At 43.8% G+C, this 17,169-nt stretch overlaps 1 protein-coding gene across 1 annotated transcript in view; it reads right to left on the reverse strand.

Annotated features, from left to right (window-relative positions):
• Positions 1-5,632: 5,632 nt before the first annotated feature.
• The window catches only part of DAD1 (defender against cell death 1), a 13,230-nt gene continuing 1,693 nt past the window's right edge, over positions 5,633-17,169 (reverse strand). The window contains exon 3 of the mRNA XM_048517106.1: positions 5,633-5,645. The gene's annotated coding sequence lies outside the window, so the exon portion shown is untranslated. The remainder of the gene's footprint in view (positions 5,646-17,169) is intronic.

The raw sequence follows: 17,169 nt of genomic DNA on the forward strand, positions 1-17,169 counted from the left end.
GTCAGGAGAGAATGCTGCTAGAACACGGCCATACAGCCCGGAAACCACACAGCACCCCAATTCTCAGCACCCTTACCAAACTATGACCATTTCTGCAGAAAGTGTTAAAATGTTTGCCAAACATTTTGTAGCGAATTGCTTTCGTGGGTTTTGTTCACATATAGCCCTTAAAAATAAAGCATTTCAAGTGAAAATGGTTCTTCAAAAAAACAACAATACGCACATGTGTGTCTTCGAAGCTATGAAGCCTTGATTCTTGCCAATTCAGACGTTGAATCTGCGTAGCATTGAATCTACAGTTCCCCCGAAGAAAAGGGCTGTTTCAGAGGGTGGGTTTTATGGCATTATAGCCCACTGAGGTTCCTCCTTGTTGGAATAGTAACTCCTGGTAATGGAGTTCAATTCAATAAGCCTTTATTGGCATATACACGATAGTATAAAAATACAGTTCCAGTTAAAAAGTGAATAGTAAAAAACTTCGCGTTTGTCATACATTCAGTTTACAAACTTCTGACAAAAACTTTGCCACTATAAAGCAACAATGAATTCTCACAATTTAAAAGCGTAACTACTTTATCTGATTCAGTATAATCAATCATAGAGTCTATGGCTTGGGATAACAGACTGGATCGGAGTTCTTGGTATAATAAGCAGTTCAGGAGAATGTGTGGGATGGAATCCAGCTGTCCTAGGCTACAGGTACAGAACCTCTTATCGCTTGGAAGACCTTTAAGTCTTCCTCTATGTAGCAGAGATGGCATGATGTTAAATCTAGCCAGCATATAGGCTCTCCTGTGTATGGGATTTGTGAGCGCTGTAATATAATAGGCTGGGTATCCCTGCGTGAAAGGAATTGACATATTCGTTGGTGAACAAGATTTATTTGCCAAGCTCTGCAGTTGATAGTCCATTGCTAACAGCCTCTCTTTAATGAGGGCAAAAGTTTCAGTAAAGGTTAGCATATTGAAGGAGTCGCTGTCATAACCCAGTTCCCCGATCTTTGCTGTAACTATTGTGCACCATTTTGAATGGTGGAGTTCACTCAAGGTAAGTTGGGTCAATGAGTTTCTGGAGCTTCGGTAGTGAATATTTAACCAGAATTTTATAATGATTAGCCAAATAGTGGCCTCTATAGAATATTGGCCAGATTCTAAACATAAGACTGCGTACGGGACGCAGTTTGGCACGCCAAATAATTTGTGCAAGAATTTGGAGTGGAATGATTTAATAATGCTGTTATTCAGAATTAGCCAAATAGGAGCTCCATAGAGTAGCTGTGCTCTCACCTTCGCTTGGAAGACTTGCAGAGCTGGGGGAATATATTGGTTACCCCTGGAGTAATAGAACCTCTTAATGGCGCTAATACTTGATTGAGCCCGGGCCAGTGCATATTTTAGATGAGTGGACCATGACAGGTTGTTGTTAAACCAGAGTCCTAAATACTTGAAAGTGGTAATGGAGTTTATTCCTGTTCACATTGAGCAGAATCCCCCTCTTGCTAAAGGGATCAGGTTTAGGAGGGACGCCATCTAGATATATTGTAACTGCTGTTTTTATTATAATTTATGGATGCCTTGATGTTTTTATGTGTTTTATGTTGTACACCGCCCAGAGCCCTCCGGGGATTGGGCGGTATACCAAATTAAATAAATAAATAAATAAATAAATAAATAAATAAATAAATAAATGAATGAATGAATGAATGAATGAATGAATGAATGAATGAATGAATGAATGAATGAATAAATAAATAAATAAATAAATAAATAAATGCACTGGAGGCTTATAGCACCGCAGAAGCCTTACCTCGTGTGCATGCGTATGAGGATCCCATGTGCGTACAAGCTTGCACAAAAGAAAGTCGGAGTCGTTTGTAGTTTCTATTCTAATAAAAAGCGTATTTATTAGTGAACTCTATTCTGGGTAGAAAGGTAGGTAGATAGGTTCACTAATCTACCCTAATCTAGCTGGATGGTGATGGATGCATGGAGCGCCCATCCTTCCTCTAGGCATGGTGAAAGTAAGATGGGGAGGTCTCAAGAAGAAGGTCTCAAGGAAGGAAGTCCCTAAGAGTATCAGTCTAACATCAAAGGGATAGAACCAGCATGATAGAGTAAAGGTGTCAATTCCCAGGTCCCTATCTAGTCAATGGCTATCTAGTAAAAACCCCTCTGTAAGTTAAGGCAGGAAACAGCGTAAAGTCCTTCTCTTCCAACTCTCCTCTCCCCAAACTCTTCCCTGCCCGGGTTTCACCCCCATGATCTCCAGGTAATTCCCAACCCACAGCTGGTAACTCTAGGTCAACACTTTTGCGACTTCAGTATTGTCTGCTCAAACTGGCAGTGGCTACACAAGGGCTTAAGTTGAGGTCTTTTATGATCCTTTGAAATGGAGATGTGGGGGCTTGAACCTGGGACCTTCTGCATGCCAAGCAGGTGCTCGACCATTGAGCTATAACCTCTCCGGTCTCTGAGGTAGAACTTCAGGTAGGGTTATGCAAATGACTTTTAACAAGCCAGATTTTACAATGAATGTGCCAGCTTTCTGCGGAGACTTGTTCACAAGCCTTTCCTTTCTTAAAAAAACATAAGAACATAAGAACATAAGAACTAGCCTGCTGGATCAGAACAGAGTCCATCTAGTCCAGCACTCTGCTACTCGCAGTGGCCCACCAGGTGCCTTTGGGAGCTCACATGCAGGATGTGAAAGCAATGGCCTTCTGCTGCTGCTGCTGCTCCTGAGCACCTGGTCTGAAAAAAACCTTGGATAGACCTTTAAAAACCAAAAAAATCCCTTGGATAGACCTTCAGCCTTCATATGTTATAAATATATAGTGTGATGCCAGTAAGGGCTATGGAATATGGAATATATATATATTCCATATTCCATAGCCATATCCCATAGTCCATATATATATTGACTTTCTTAACCCTGGCCTGCCCCACAGAGAGCGGTGGCTGTGGAAAGAAAGAAAAATGGGAGAGAGAATGAAAAATGAAAATTGTACTTTGTTTAGGTTTCAAATTAGGTATCCAGGCTTATTTCAATTGTGAAGAAAAGGAGAAGTGACACAAAGGCACAACCCCCTTATATAAAAATGATTTCTTTCTTTCTTTCTTTCTTTCTTTCTTTCTTTCTTTCTTTCTTTCTTTCTTTTTCTTTCTTTCTTTCTTTCTTTCTTTCTTTCTTTCTTTCTTTCTTTCTTTCTTTCTTTCTTTCTTTCTTTCTTTCTTTCTTTCTTTCTTTCTCGGTAATCGTTTTCAAAATGAAGGAGCTGAGATGTTGTTTAACCTTCCTGAGCTGATGTTTATGTGGATAATAATCGGCATGCCCTTTTAGTGAGCAGCTATTACTCATAATTATGCCATGCCCCGAGGCCTGGGAGTAAACAGCAGAATTTGCTATGTGTTCTGAATGTGCAGGGTTTTGTAGAAATTGCGTATGAAGTATTCAATGTTAAAACAGTATCAGTAATAACAGAAACAAAGCCCCATATCACAAGGAAAATTTTCAAAGGCTATTCCACCACTCGTAGTAAACATGTCGGATGGTCCCACGGATAAAATACCTTGAGGGGAAAAATAGCGACAGAAATATAGACAGACAATTCTGACATTACCATTTGTAATGTCAGTCTCCAGGGAAAACAGAAGTATGAGCAACATATGACATCACTGCTTTTCTCAGGAAAAAAATGTTTCGATTTTCTTTAGTGAAACTACTCTCCATGCCTGGAGCGCCTGGGACACTTTGAGGCAGAGCAGCGGGGAGACGATGTCGCTAATGCACCAAGATCACTTCTGGATAAAACCCAGAAGTGACATCTTTCACTAGTTTCTATGGGAAAACCATAAAGATCCGTAAAATCCTAGAGCGTTGATGATGTCACTTCTGGATTTTAGGCAGAAGTGACATCAATGACATCCTTCCACCCATTTTCTCCCACAATTCATTTGATTACAGGTAGGGAATGGGAGTGCTTTTTTGGGGGGGGGATTTGCCCTTTAAAAGTGAATAAATGGCACCCATAACTGTCCACATGGAGCTCCAGCCAGCAACGGGAGCAAAAAGAGCTCTCTCCCAACCCCCAGATGGGAGTCCAGTATGACTACACGCTCAAGAACTTTGCATTCCAATCCCTGTGTTTGTGCTGAACCTACAATTTCTGTTCGTTTGGCAATGCTGAAAGTAAAGACAGACATCTGAAGTTTGTCAAATTTATAAATTCATCAGTCTGTTATGAGAGGCTACCTGCAGTGGAAAGCTGGCTGGATCCAACCCATAACTTAATTATCATTTCACATCAGTATGTTTTGTTGTATGTTCACGAGGTTTTTGTCATGGCCTGTTATGTAAATTTAACTTTACAGCAGTCAGAATTTATTTCTTACACCGGTTGATTTCTATACTGGCTTCAATATTCAATTAAATCGAGCTTTAAAAAACAATAATGGAATTACGAGAAGCTGAGGAGAAGTTAGTAGCCAGAGTTACCTCAATATTTATTTACATGCTGTAACCATTTTGTCATAGATCTATTATAATTAAGAGAATCATTACAATATAAAGGTGTGGGAGGTGGGTCTGGTTCCTACATTTTTAGACTGGCTCCTACGGCCAAATGAAATTTGCTCCCTGGCAAATTTGCCACCTCTCTTTATGATTCTGATTCACTCCTTGAAGTCAGTGCTGAGCAGTGGTGGGATCCAAAAATTTTAGTAACAGGTTCCCATGGTGGTGGGATTCAAACAGTGGCGTAGCACCAATGGGGCTGGGCGGGGCACGACAGGAGCGTGGCCGGGCATTCCGGGGGCAGGGCATTCATAATTTCTCTGTTACTATAAAAAACTCTTACTGTAAAAAAAAGTTCCTAATTTCCAGCTGGTATCTTTCTGTACATAATTTAAACTCATTATAGCAAGTCCTACCGTCTACTACCAACAGAAACAACTACTTGTCCTCTAATCGACTGCCTGTCAAATACTTAATACTTTCAAATACTTAATTTTGTTTCTAGAATTCAAAAGAAGGCTACTTTCCTTAAACAAGGAACTTTACCATATTTCTAAAACATGTTTTTAAAACAGCCCAACAGGGAGAATTATCCCGTTTTCTACCTTCGCTAACCAGCCACATAGGAAACAACAGGACTTTATGATTTTTGGACCTAATGGAATTTCTAACGGAAAAGCAAACCCAATTAGTAACCCCCTCTCGGCACACACAAATAATTAGTAACCCACTCTCGGGAACTGGTGAGAACCTGCTGGATCCCACCTCTGGTTCTGAGTCTCAACACTAATCTAAATGGTGCACTAAGTAGATTTCCATTTTTGCATGTCATTTATTTTTTGTTTAGAGGAATTACCATTCAAAACATTGGGATGATAGCTTACGGCCTCAGAAATCCACCTCATGAATCCTTGATGATTTTATGTAATTTTTCTTCATTCACTGCATTCAGAACATTTAGATTACACCCTCTGAGAGCAAGACCTTTGGTGCCTTCTGCCAGAGAATTCAGATCATTCTCAATATGGCCAAATCTGTGGATACATAAATCTAGAGACTGAAGCCACGAACAGACGAGGAAGATCTTTCTATGAACCTGAAAAATGTCCCAAGTTTTCAGAAAAATCCAAAACCTAAAAAAGTAAATACATTAGTAGGTTAAAACCTTCAAAATAATAGGTGGAAGTCCAGCGATTCTAAGAAGCAAATGCTTTCAGGGCCATTGCTAGGCAACCATAACAGTTTGCCAGCCTTCAATCCAGGGTTTCTGTTAGTAGAAGGTGGAGGAGGGGCAGAGCTGGTTTGCCCTTTGAGGGAGGACTCATTTCCAGAGCTGGTTTGGCCTGTGAGGGAGGACTCACCGGAGCCACTGGGTGATACTAGAACAGAACACCTGCTGCTATTCCACGACAGCCATGCCACAAAAACAAGTATCGTGTAGTGGCTAGAGTTTAAGACTCTGATCTGGGAGACCCAAATTCAAATCACCGCTCTGTCATGGAAGCTCCCTGGGTGTCCTTGAGCAAGCTACACATTCTCAGCCTAACTTACCTTACAGGATTGTTATGAAGATACAGTAGAGGAGAATGGTCGTTTCCCCACTTACCTGGGTGAGTGGTTGCTGTGCGCTATTCCCAGTGCGCGTCATTTCTGACGCGTGCCCGGGGCGGGGTCATCAACAGGCACCGTTTCAAAAGGCTGCAGGAATGTCACGCGCTGAGGGGGCGCGACAGCGGCAGCGTTGGGGCGGCTGCGTTGTCGCCGCCCCTGTAATGGGGAGTGTCGGGGGACCCTGCGCTACTTGGGGAGAGTAGCGCGCAGCAGCAGGTAAGTGGGGAAACACTCAATGATGTAAACTGTTTTGAATCCCCATTGTGGGAAAAGGCAGGGTATAAATGAAGGAAGTATATTATAAATACAGCTGAAGATGCAAGGGGGGGTTAGGTTGGTTGAGGGGGTGGCAAGGAGAGAGGGCAGCAGGGGAATGTGAAAAATTGGGACTGCCAAGAGGAAATAGCACGGAGAAGGGGAACATGAGTTGTCCCCCGATCCCACACTTGTATAGTTCTGATTACAAACTGTCTGAGAGGATAGAGAGTATCTTGCCATCTGTGTCTATGGTCCTCCTTGTGGAATATGGCTGTCTTCAGTATCTGTATTTTAGAAGTCTGTCTTCAGCCTCATTTAAGAATTTAGCAATGACTTGTAGTAGAAGGCGTCTCTGGAGATTTGTGGCGGGGTGACATCCTGATGGAAAAATTTAACAAAGGCATTTACGCCACACAGTGCTCCTTAACACTGGCAAGTATCAACACATATGGCAAGTACTGATGCCAGACATTATCTCACAACTAGGAATGTGGCATTTTGCAAAACATTTCCATGTAGGGTTCCTACAGTGCCTCAGCAAGTGACAAAAGATGTTTGGGGTGGTGCCAGTGGAACTTGGGAGTCTGAGAAGGATGTGATTCACTTCTGGAGGACCACCTGCCTCCTCAAATGTTTGTGGTCTTTTATCAGAGAGAACAGGAGAAATTCCTCAGAACATCACTCTGTGGAATCCATTGTTTCACTCTTCAGTTTCTCAGGGGTGGGAAACTGGTGCCAGAGGAGAGTATATCCTTGCCCTGGATCATGGGAAAATGAAGTGATGATTCATCGTCGTTGAGCCATGTTACCAAAGGTATAAATGGCAGGGAATTTTCGCCAGACTGGACCACTAATGATAGACACCTCACCATTTCTCTGTTCCAGGTCATCCCCCAGACCGGCGACCTTGGTGTCAAATCCTTCAAGGATGGGTGAGTTGGCCCAGCTTCTGACATAAGATTTTTGGTACGGGGAAGCCCTGCCATATATCTTTAGTGGGGGACATGGTTCAGAGGTGGGATCCAGCAGGTTCTCACCAGTTCCCGAGAGTGGGTTACTAATTATTTGTGTGTGCCGAGACGGGGTTACTAATTGGGTCCGCTTTTCCATCTCCACGCCCTCGCCTCCCCGAGAGGCATCCTGCCTTTGAACGTGAAGGCTCCATATAGCAATTGCAACTAATAATGTAACTCCCTGAACTGGGTTAATCCCTTTCAGGTACTGCAATTCATGGATTCTCAGCCTTTCGTACCTTTTATCTCACCAGTCTCGATCAAAGAACCTGTGTGTTTCACCATTGCTGTGTTCAGATTTGTGAGTTGGGGCATTTTCTATAATGTGATGATGATTTAGAAATGACCTGGTGCAAAAAATTTGGGGGGGGTCGTGGTGGGGTGGCTGCCCATGGCGGGGCATCCAACTCAGATTTTGCCCAGGGCTCAGGTTTGCCTAGGTACGCCTCTGCCCCCTTTGCTGAGGGGTGGGGCTGGCGAGGGAACCTGTTACTAAAAATTTTGGAGCCCACCGCTGTGCAGGTTTCACAATACACAATACACACAGACTTAGTCCAAAACAACATTAGCCCCACCTCCCACCAAGGACATCAGTGTGCATTTGTAAGACTCTCCACTCTCCGAGCCTGCTTCTACTCAGCCATCTTAAAAACGTGGAGTTTTTCTGCTTTTCTATTCTTCCAATGTGCTGAGCTCTTCTGCATCACAGATGCATGCATGAACAGTCCAGTCCAATCCAAAAACCTTTATTAGGCATAAACCAGAAGTACCATACATTCCAAGTACAAAAACAGGATCATTGTTATATATCTTGTAGAACATGGATTAAAAATATAGCAACTGCTTCAGAAATTTCTACATGAGGGCTGTTCAACAGCTTAGACATTTTTAGTTTGTCTGAGAGAAACATAAATTCTACAGGTAGTAAAGCTCCCAGATCGGTTCTAATATCATTATACCTCGAACAGTAAAGCAGGATATGAGAGATTGAGTCCATAGCGTTGGGACAGTACCGGCAACAACGCTCACTTTGTGGGATGTTACGGAAATGACCTTGAAGATAGACAGAGGGGAATGAGTTGCACCTTGCTCTTGTCATGACCCATCTGCACTTATAAGCATAAGCATAAGCATAAGCATTTTTATTGTCATTGTGCACGCACAACGAAATTTACAGCCGCATTCCTCGATGCACACAATTTCAGACTCATACATCATACTCATACAATTTCTTACTCATACCCCATCCTCACTTTCCCCTTCCTCCACCCATCCCTACACAGCCCCAAACACATCAACACGAAGCCGCGGAGTTTAGCATAGCCACAGCTCTAGAGTAGAAGCTTAACAAGCTGTTCTAAATATACAGCAGGGCTAGATTTCGGGGGTGTGATCCCAAAATATAGAGGGGAACAGGAGCTTTGTGCAGCACTCAGGAGAGATTGGGATTCCTGGTCGTACAGTCTGATCTTTAGATGATGGTAAATTTCCATGGCAGTAAGCATATGAAGAGACTCCCATGAGAAACCCAAGGAGAAGCATGAACAGTCAAGGCACTGCTCACAGCCCCCAACCTACCTGTAGGCCTTCTGGATGTAGCCAATCACTACTCTCTCACAAGGAACCATGGTGCTCATTTAAGCTAGAGAGTAGCAGAGCTGCAGAGGAGCCCTGTGCCAGCAGTGATTTTGGAGAGATCTGAACGTCTTTGGAATGAGGTGCTGGTCCTTTTTTAATTATTATTATAGCTGGTACAATCAAACCAGTGCTCCATTCTTATGTGGCAGGTTTCCAGCCGAGGAATTGTCCTTTCATTTGTGATGAGGAGGGCTGGATGCTTTCCAGGGAAAAAGGGAAAACGTACTGCCAGCTCCTTCAGACTGCAGATGAATGTGCCGGCACTCAGTCACGAGAAAGTGCTATTAGAGGCTGGCAAGATAAATCCGATGTCATGCTGGGGGACATCCCTCTTGCCAGATCCTGAAGAATAATAAAGTGTCCTTTACGCATCTCCTTTGCATGCGGAAGGAAGTTGTCTGACTCTTGTCTTGTATTAGTGCAAAAGGTTGCAATATTTTCACGAGGGGTTTTCACTGATTATCAACATTTCAGTCAGTGCGTGTGACTGTCTTGTACTGCACTGCTCAAGTTGTTCAATAACTCTTCCTGCTCTCAGAGAAACCGGGGAAATGTAGTTATAAGACTACAGTATATCAGGATCTCTAACAAGATCCTGAGCATTCTCATCAATCTATACACTGGCGTAGTGGTTAAGAGCAGGTGCATTCTAATCTGGAGGAACCGGGTTTGATTCCCAGCTCTGCCGCTTGAGCTGTGGAGGCTTTTCTGGGGAATTCAGATTAGCCTGTGCACTCCCACACACGCCAGCTGGGTGACCTTGGGCTTGTCACAGTTCTTCTGAGCTCTCTCAGCCCCACCTACCTCACAGGATGTTTGTTGTGAGGGGGGAAGGGCAAGGAGATTGTCAGCCCCTTTGAGTCTCCTACAGGAGAGAAAGGGGTATATAAATCCAAACTCCTCCTCCTCCTCCTCCTCCTCCTCCTCTTCCTCCTCCTCCTCCTCCTCCTCCTCCTCCTCTTCTTCTTCTACTACTACTATTACTACTACTACTACTATTTATTAAATTTAGTATACTGCCCTATCCCCGAAGGGCTCAGGGTGGTGTACAGATAAAACATCAGCTAAAAACATACATATAATTAAAACAACAGTTATATCTTAAAACATCGCCCATGCCCTTACGAAACCCTCCTAATGCGAAATAATGGGTCCTGATGGTATTAGGGCCCATGGGGGTACTACTACTACTACTACTTCTCAGGAAATTTTTGGATGAGCCAGGACAGTGGGAAAGGGAAACCAGAGACTTGGTTCAATAGAACTCCTGTCCTGTCATCTCCATTTAAAAGGATCAGATAGGAGATGTTATGAAAAGGGCTTCACCGGAGTCCCTGGAAACCATTGCCAGTTTAAGCAGAAAAGACTGATAACGATAAGCCAATAGTCTCTTTTAGAATAAGGCCGTGTCATACGTTCATGAGAGACACTGACGTGATTGTCTCATAGAGACATACAGGTATAAATGTTACCTGATTTGTGTGAGCTTTCTCTTGGCAGCTTGGCACCTACGTGTAGGCGTGGGAGGAAATCCTCCAGCTCATCAGTTGGATTGTGATCACAATGTTTTGAGGGAGTTCTTCTCTGGTGCGGATGAATCACTTATTGGATATGTTTGATTCCCTGCCATATTTCAAGAGGAAGAAAATATGTCGTTTGTATGCCCAACAATGTCTGTCTTACTTTTCCCTGATGTTTGTTTTCCACCTGCTTTTAAAAGCACCACATCAGCAGGTGCTTCTCCTTCAGTTTTGCCTTTGGCTCATTCTGCACACGCAGAATAATGCACTTTCAAGCTGCTTTCAGGGCTCTTTGAAGCTGTGCGGAATGGCAAAAACAGTTGTGAAAGCAGCTTGAAAGTGCATTATTTTGCGTGTGCGGAATGAGCCCTTGCTTGTTGTGCTTTTAAGCTTTTTGCAGATTTGAGATGATAATAATGGGGATAATGAATAGTTAACTGACATTGTGTCTGTGTGTGTATTTATGTTCCCCCATTGATTCAGACTCTTCTGATCTGTAAATGGCAACACCATTTATTTACATATAATTGTATTGCAAGAAACACAAAATAATGCACTGTCTGCTAACCTATCTTTCTCTAGTTCACTTTTTGGGTGCAAGAGAATCATCCATACAAACTGAAGTTCCACTTGAAGCAGTTGAAACAGTTGGATTAAAAAAAATCAGGGCATGTTGATCAATTGGGACTTTTGGTGCCTGTCTGAGAAATAAAATTCACCCACGAATTTCCAATGGAACAGTACAAGATAGTACCAAATACAGCTGCTGCTAACTGGGATGGGTTTCTAAGAAGAAATTAGCTTTTTTTTACAAGAGAGCTCCAAGGCACAGAGTGCTAAGCTGCAGTATTGCGGTCAACACTCTGCACATGATCTGAGTTCGATTCCAGCAGAAGTCAGTTATAGGTAGCCAGCTCACGTCTTTTCCGCACGAGTCACCTAGGACATTTCCAGAATGTTTTCTGCACTTACCTCCTCCAAATATTTCATGACTGCTGTGAGGTTTTTTTTAGATTTTGCTTATTTGTTGAAACAGTCCGTGCTTCATTGATTCATTGCTTTGATGCTCTGTTTAATCGATGCTTTGTTGATTCAGCGAAACAACAAAAACCCCCACACAAAATGACAAAAATAAAGATGCGAGGGGGGAAGGAGTGAGGTTAGGGATGTGGAAAATAACACTGAGAGGGAAGCTGGGTGAAGGCACAGAGGCATGGAAAATGGTAACAGGAAAGATAAAACGCTTTAAATGTGACTTCACTGTGAAGTCAACTTGGAAACGTTTCATCTGAATACATCAGTGTAAAAGTGTTTTAGGAAACCACGGAGAAAAAGCTGCTTGGAAACGTTTTCATAACCAAACAGGAAAAAACCTGTGCGGAACTCCTTAAAAGGAAATGTTTTATCATCATCCTGAAAATGTTGTAAGTCTCTTGTGCAGAAACAGCCAAAGTTGACTCAGCCTTCCATCCTTCTAAGGTTGGTAGAATGAGTGCCCAGTTTGCTGGAGGTAAACTGTAGATGCCTGCAGTTGGCAGTGACAAACACCCTGTAAACATTGACTGTTTTCACACAACACAAATAAAACATCTTGAGGATGGAAATAGAAGCATTTTGGGGGAGAGTTCTGCACCACTGCCCCCGCCCCCCAATGGTTTCAAAACCTTCTATTTCAGCCCAAAATGGTTTTATTTGAAAATGCTAAACTAGCAGTCTTTTTTCCTGAAATGCTTTCAAAAGGTTTCCTGCTTGCTGCACAGAGATCAGGAAACATTTTATTTCTCCCACGACTTTGAAGCTCTCACTTTCATTTCTCTATTGCTTGCCGTTCGCCATTTTATTATTCTTCTCCATACTTTCCGCCATTAGCTGTAGTGTCCTATTAATGTTTTCTTATAGCTAGCATCGTGGATGCCCACCATTTCCATCATTACTCTGCACTAATAAACTCAGTATTGCCTGCTGATTATGCAAACATGTTTTTTTATTTATGTGAGGTATCGTCAAAGTAGGCAAAATATGAGAATCAGCAAGGCTGCCCCAATTTCAAGTCTCCATCGCTTCAAAAAAAAAAGAAAGAGCCACTTTCATCTGAAACACTTTATTTTCTGGTACTGTGCCAACAAAACCCCAGAAAAAGGTTTGCAGAAAAAGCCATAGTTTACCTAGTCAATGGCATAATGTGACATCACCCCATGGGTCAATAATGACCGGGTTCTTGCACAGGGGGACTACCTTTTTACCTGTTAAAGAGAGAGACAGACTTTTGGCACAGAAACATTCATTCTGATCAAAGATTAAATACTCTGGCCCTTTCCACACAGGCGGAATACAGCACCCCAGGGACAGCAAAAACTCTGTCCCTGGGGAAGCGTTCGCACAGGAAGCGCTCTGGAGTGGTGTGAAGCCACCACTTTAAACCTCGCTCATTGAGCGAGGTTTTTGAAAAGTGGCATCTTCCCGCTGGTGCGGTGCAAACCGCACCAGCAGGACGCCGCTGCTTTTCCCATCGCCTCCACTGACCTGCCTGTCAAGTGTCGCTCTGGAGGGCTGCAGAGACCTGTCCATGCTGCCCTCTGACCCCTGGAGGTCGGAGGACAGTGTGGGCAGGTCCCTGCAGCCCTCCAGAGCGACGCTGGATAGGCAGGTCAGTGGAGGCAATGGACTGGAGGCGGTTCCGTGTGGAGCTGCCTCTCTGGTGCGGTGGATCTGCGAGGCTGCTCGCATACTGCCATGCAAGCAGTCCCCAAGCCTCCACCAACATAATTTATGCCGATGGAGCTGCATTTCCGCCGCTGTGCAGAAAGGGCCAGTGTTTGCATTACTGACCAAAAGAGAAATTAACATACCTTTTTGTTTTTTGTCATAGGATAGGAAACTTAAACAGTCTATTCACCCATGGAGACAACAACTGTCACATAATAGAACACATTTCAACTGATTGATAAAAACGCAGATACCTGATAACTTTTGAAAGAAAAATCACAAAGTGTAAGCAACACAAACACAAACCCACCTGTCATTTCTCAAAGTTTTTTCCCTTTATGCTGAGTGTTCTAACGATTCTTATTAATACCACTCTGCGTTTAAATTGAAACTCCTTAAGGATGTCACACATTGTTGTTAAGAAAACAGTTAATGAAGATCAAAAGAGGGAGGTGACCAGAGACCCAACTTAGTGAAAAGGGCCAATGTTGAAATGCCAAGGAGAGCATTTCACAAGACTTCTTATTGCTTGCAGCTCAATCCGGAGAAGAGTTGCACTTTTCTAAGTCCATTGAAATCAATGGATTTAGAATGATGCCATTTTGTTTAGGATTATACTGTCAATCAGGAAAGAGCCTCACCAGCAGATAGAGACTGTTCTTGCTGATGCATAAATGCATTTGAATGGGAAGCCTGTGTATCATTATAGTTTCTGAAACTCAGATTTCACTTGATACAGACTTTCTACTTCTTTGGATTTAAGTAATACACTGACTCAGTGATTTGGATGAATTTGGAATACAAAAATTAATTAATCCCTAAAAAACTGAAAATTGAGAGGTTTTCCTGCGGCTGGACTCTGTTCAGGGTAAAGTTTTAAGTGCAGTCATGCATGCTGCGGCAGAAGTTGCAGCATGCACAGCTGCAGTTCAAATAGTACAGATTTTTTAATAATGTTTAAAGATGTTATTCAAGCACTGCTTTCGTCAAAAACATCATGCCCTGCACTGGGAAATATAGAAGTTTAATAAAATAGCTTTTATATTGCCCCGGATGACTATTAGGAAAATTCACCTTTTTGCAAAGTTGCGCCCGCCATTTTCTTTCCCATTCCTGCCCTGGAAAAGAAAATGGTGGCCACAACTTTACAAAGCGGAGCTTCTTGCTAATAGACATCCGGGGCCATATAAATGCTATTTTAGCAAACTTCTGTGTTTTCCAGTGCAGAGCATATTGTTTTTGACTAAAGTGGTGCTTGAATAACATCTTTAAACACTAAGACAATCAGAAGGAGGTGGCAGCCACTAGGACTCTAGCGCATTCGACATAAAGCAGATCCAGGAAGATGTGGCAAGTTGATTCCCACACTTCCTTGGTTCTTTATGTAAAGCATACCTGCTGATGCAAGTTGTCATTCACATGTTCACTAGCAATATATCTAATTCTGAGCCAATCTGCAAACACTTAAATTTGAGGACTGTGGCCAGGGAGAAAAAAATGAGATTTTTCTGCAAACTTGGGGGACCATTCTAGGTTTGGGGAGAAATGTAAAAACTTACCCCAAATGGAAGAAGAAATGGCGTTTACACCCTGCTTTTCTCTACCTTTCAGAGTCTCAAAGGTCGAATCCCCACTTGAAATTTGCACGCAGATCCAAACCTGTTCATTGTGAAACTGTGTCTTCTTCATCGTAGTTTCTCCCTCCCCACCGCAGTGAGCACACAGCAGACACACTCGGTAACAGAACTCTTAGCAATCCCCACTACCAGGCTAGCTCGCTTCGCCGGTCTCCCCTGATTGGCTGGCATGCCTTGATGGGGCGGGACCTTTTCCCACTGCGGAAACGTACATTGTAGGGGTGTAATTAAAAAAAACCAGCGTGTAAAAGTTTAACGTTTAACTGTTTAACTGTGCAAACAGTTAATCGTTACTTGTGTAAACCATTAATAATTCAAAGTTACACATTTGACTGTTTAACGTTTGCGTCCCCTTCTGCTGGCTGATTGCAAAAGTGGAAACGAAACCAAGGAAAGGCTGAGCGCACATCGCAGTGCTGATTGGTTGCCCAAATTCTGCGTCACACTCCGGTGCGGGAAACGAGTCAGGGTTTCAACCCTCATCCCTCCCCTCGGATCAGCTCCGAACTGTGTTCTATGCCACTTGCAACCAGGTCCTGCTGGAAAGCGGATTAATGGGGAGAACGAGCGCCAGAAACGGAATCTGCCACGCAAGCAATGGGGAGGTCATCCCTCAAATCTGGTTAGTTTGTGTTCTGAAACCTGGCTAAGACGGTAGTGGGGATTCGACCAAAGTGACTTACAATTGCCTTCCCTCCCCACCCCCACAACAGGCACCTTGCAAGGTAGGTGGGGCTGAGAGAGACCTTTGAGATCTGTGACTGGTCCACGGTCACTCAGCTGGCTTCATGTGGAAGAGTGGGGAAACAAACCTAGTTCACCAGATTAGAGTCTGCTGCTCGTGTGCAGGGAGGAGCAGGGAATCAAGGCCACCGCACCAGATAGAGTCCAGTGCTCCCAGCCCCTGGCTCTCCCCCTGGTAATCCTCCCAAAGGAACTTTGTGCTTACACATTATTATGGACGGCATCACCCGCTTTGCCATCACTGCCTCTCCTTAGCAGCTTCTGGTTGTGTATGTAGGGGAGCCATGACAGCACTATGAGAAGAGGAGGAACCAGAGAAGTTAAGAATGCGAGAGGGGTGAAAGAGGGGCAGAAGAAAAGGCCGAGGGATGGAATGGCCGCAATCGCAAGTTCTTTGTGGATCCCAGTTTACAGAGGTGGGATCCAGCAGGTTCTCACCAGTTCCCGAGAGTGGGTTACTAATTATTTGTGTGTGCCGAGAGGGGGTTACTAATTGGGTCCGCTTTTCCATCTCCACGCCCTCGCCTCCCCGAGAGGCATCCTGCCTTTGAACGTGAAGGTTCCATATAGCAATTGCGACTAATAATGTAACTCCCTGAACTGGGTTAATCCCTTTCAGGTACTGCAATTCATGGATTCTCAGCCTTTCGTACCTTTTATCTCACCAGTCTCTATCAAAGAACCTGTGTGTTTCACCATTGCTGTGTTCAGATTTGTGAGTTGGGGCATTTTCTATAATGTGATGATGATTTAGAAATGACCTGGTGCAAAAAAAAATTTGGGGGGTTGTGGTGGGGTGACTGCCCATGGGGGGGCATCCAACTCAGGTTTTGCTCAGGGCTCAGGTTTGCCTAGGTACGCCTCTGCCCCCTTTGCTGCGGGGGGGGGGGGGCTGGTGAGGGAACCTGTTACTAAAATTTTTGGATCCCACCACTGCCTGTTTATATGGCATTTTTCAGCATTATTTTAACAGGCTGTGCGTATTTTGGCATTGTTCTGTTCCCCAAGTGAAACTTTATCTGACTGCTATTCTCTGTAAACCTCAACTTTGCGGTCTCTGTACACCTTTGACTTGTGCTCTCTGAACACCTTTGACGTGGCAGAATGCTGCTGCCTCCTGACTCCTTGGGCACCTGTACTGAACTGAACTGAGTTCAACAGGGGCATTTCTGGGAGATAACAGAAAGACTGCCTCTTGGGAAACTTCTTAAAGGGACAGGGCTAACTAAAATTCCCTCCCTTTGGCGACTATACCGAGGTGACCAGACGTCCTGCTTTTGGTGGGACAGTCCCGCCTTAAACCAATTTGTCCCGCGTCCCGCAGGTTTTTTGAACCGTCCCGATTTTTGGAAGGCTGCCACACTGCCTTCTGGGGCGCTCCCCTTTTCCTGCCCTGTAACAGGGCGGGAAACGGGAGCGCCCCAGAAGGCAGCGCCCAGGCCCCCGTTTATAAAGGTGACAATCTGGTCACCTTGGACTATACAGAGGACTAAACCCATGCTATCGATGGGAAACTGATACTTAACAATA

Source organism: Sphaerodactylus townsendi, linkage group LG15 (assembly GCF_021028975.2).
Source record: "Sphaerodactylus townsendi isolate TG3544 linkage group LG15, MPM_Stown_v2.3, whole genome shotgun sequence".
NCBI lineage: Eukaryota > Metazoa > Chordata > Lepidosauria > Squamata > Sphaerodactylidae > Sphaerodactylus > Sphaerodactylus townsendi.